Genomic DNA, 3,064 nt, shown 5'->3' on the forward strand with positions numbered 1-3,064 from the left:
AGGCTGGTTATGGAGCTGAGTCCTGTGGCAAGGGTGGGTGGTGAGCCAATCACATGGCAATACCAGGTCTCAGTGAAGGGATGTGGAAAAATGAGTGAGTTGGCAAGAGGCTGCACCTCATGTGTAGCAGGTCTGACAGCAGAAAGTCATTCAGACAGGTGCTGATGTGGTCCTGCATGACCTGCCCAGCTGAGGCAAGTCATGACATTCATTTCAACCCTGAGGACAGAGCTATCTGCAGACTCCAGTCCATGCCTTCTCCCAATCCCCAGGGTCATCGATCCAGAAAGCACAGAGAACTCAGATCCACACAGATCAAAGGCCTGTCATCTCAACACCCCTGCTGGGTCTTCCCAGGAACCAATCAGTATAGACTTTGTTAAAAAGGAAAGTGAGTAGCCAGACTTTCTCCACTGGTTCTCTGGCTCCTCCCTCCAGAGGTCACTTCCTTGGGCTAGTTGTGCCCTTTAACCAGAGGCTCATTCCCTGTCTAACTTTCCCCACTGGCTGCTAACTCCTATCCCTCTCTCCCTCTTAGGGCCCTGGGTGGTGATGACTCTAAGTCTGCCTCTTTGGAGTGTTCCACTCCCCATGCTGCCCAGCATCTGTCCACAGCCTAATAAATATGCCTTACCAAACCCTCCTACACAGCCTGAGTAGGACGCTGTGTCCTCTTGGAGGCAAACTGACCATCTACACAGCTCTGCTCAGTTCCCCCTCTGGCCATCTCCCTTCCTATGAACCCCTTCAGCATTTCATTCCATACCAGGGGTTTTACCACAGGTTCAGCTTCCTATAAGGAAGGTGCTGACTAAGATGGGGGGACACAGGTAAACTGCCCATAGCCCATGGCAGCCCATCCCCTTCTGTAGGTCTGGCCCTACTCCCACAGCACAGACCTGTGGGCAGGTTGCTGGGCCAAGCCCCAACCCAGAGCATCCAGAGATAACCAGGCTTTGGCTGATGGAGAAAGTTTCAGAATCAGAAGTCTCCACTGCAGTGCTGGTTCCTTGTTCCTTCCACACCTACTCCATCCCTCCCATTTGGGGGACCAGGAACAGAGGGCTCAGAATGACTGTCCCAGCTGCTGCAGAAGCTTTGAACCTATAGAGGGTGGAGTCAAAATCTTTAGTCATGGTGGGAAGCCCTGGGTCATGGATAATTAAAACCATTCATGAGTGGTCAGCATAGAAATGTCCTCTTCGGGTCTCTTACCAAGGATAGCAGATAGGGATTGGAGCCCTGTCTTCAGTCTGTCATCTAGCATCACATGACCAGTTTTCTGGTCTGTGATGGCCCTTCAAGCAGAGCTCAGTTACTGGTCTGGGACCTGCTATATGCAGGCACCCTAGAGGAAGGGTGCTGGCCTAAGGACTAGTCATGGACTCCCACTGTCTCTGAAGTTGGTCTTGAGTTCTCCATCTGTAAGATGGGTGACACACCTCCCATATGGTTGGGGGAGAATTCACGGGGAGAAGGGTGCCCGCCCCGAAGCCACCACAAGGTCCAGCCTGGTTGAACTCAGCTACCAGCACCCACTGGAAAGATGATTGTGGATGTCCATCCCTCCCATTTGGGGGACCAGGAACAGAGGGCCTGGGAGTGTCTGAGTTCCCCTGAGGCTGGCAATTGAATACACTGCATAGTGACCTGGAAAGCCAAGGCTGGGACAAAGGCAACAGGGACAAACCAGCCAGAAGTGTGGTCAGGGGAGTGAAGGGGTCTGGACACTGTAGCCGCCACACCAGGCCAGAGGGTCAGCCCAGCACAGATGCTACACCCACGAGGTTGCCAGTCTCCACATGCTCAGATGGGAGCAATATGGTTCTGGAAGATCACTACTTTCCCTGGGGAGCCCTGTGCCCTGCTTTTCTCCCCCAGGGCTACCTCTGAGGTCATGTGGCTCCATTTGAGGGGAGGCAAACACTGGACTGTCCAGTTACCAAGTATCTCTACTTCATATCACCAGAAGATGCTGACTGTGTCTCCATCTTTCTAAGGGGACTAAAAAGCTCTCAAAATTAGGACCCTCCAGCCACAGGGAGGGGCCTGAACCCTGGTCTAGGTACAGTGTCCTACAAACCGGCAGTAGCTCAGTCAGCCAGGAGTACTCTGGGCTCAGAGAGGCCCAGCTCCCAGGATTCCTCATTGTGCAATGCAGCCTGCAGAGACACTGGTGTGGCAATTGGCTGAAGATGCCCAGGGTGCACCCAGGAGCCACCTGTGTCTGCAGGTAGATCCCAGCAGGAATGGGAGATGGGATACTTGCAAATGTATGTGAGGAGGGGTGCAATTAAGTTCTCTGGTCCCACAGCTGGGGCTGGTTTGGTGGAGGATGGGGGAATACTAAGCAAGTGGATTTGGAGAGAATCTTCAGAGTTTGGAGCCCCTATACCAAGGAAGGGATGGATGGGACACCTGCAGAAAAAGGGTGAGGACCATGCCTGAGTTGGCGCCCTAGGATCATTCAGAAACAGCCACAAAGAAGTTGGATGCTCCGGAACTCCCTTAATCTTTGTGGCTACATTTTCATACTGAATCGTAGGTCAATACTCCAGCAAAGAGTTTCTGGGGGGAGGGTCCAAGCTTTGATGGAGCAAGGCAGGGAATAAACCGCGCAGAGGCCTGATGCATTTCTCCAAACCCCAGGCCTCAGAACAAAGATCTTGCCTGCTTGGGGTCCGGGCCAGCCTAGACCGCCACGCCCTACAGCCCGCGCCCACAGCCGGTTCCAGGACGCCATTCCCGAGGCCGCCTGCAGGGGCCGCCGCTTCTTCAGGAATGAGCCGCCTTTGTCTGAGGCCGCGCGGTGCGGGTGCTCTAGGCGGGCTGAGCGCCTCCTGCGGCCCGGCCTTCGTGCCCCAGTCCACCGGGCAGCCCGCGCCGCCTGCACCGCCCACGGCCCCCACAGGGTTCACTGTCCACCCTCCACCCGCCCTGGGCCCGCGCCCAGGTGAGCGCCCCGCCCGCCGCAAGGCCCCGCCCCGCCCCGCCCCGCCCCGCCCCGCCCCGCCCCGGCCAGCGGAGGGACCGGGCGGATTCCTCGCGCGTCAAACCACATGAT

Source organism: Spermophilus citellus (assembly GCF_964194105.1).
Source record: "Spermophilus citellus genome assembly, chromosome: 3".
Taxonomy (NCBI): Eukaryota; Metazoa; Chordata; class Mammalia; order Rodentia; family Sciuridae; genus Spermophilus; species Spermophilus citellus.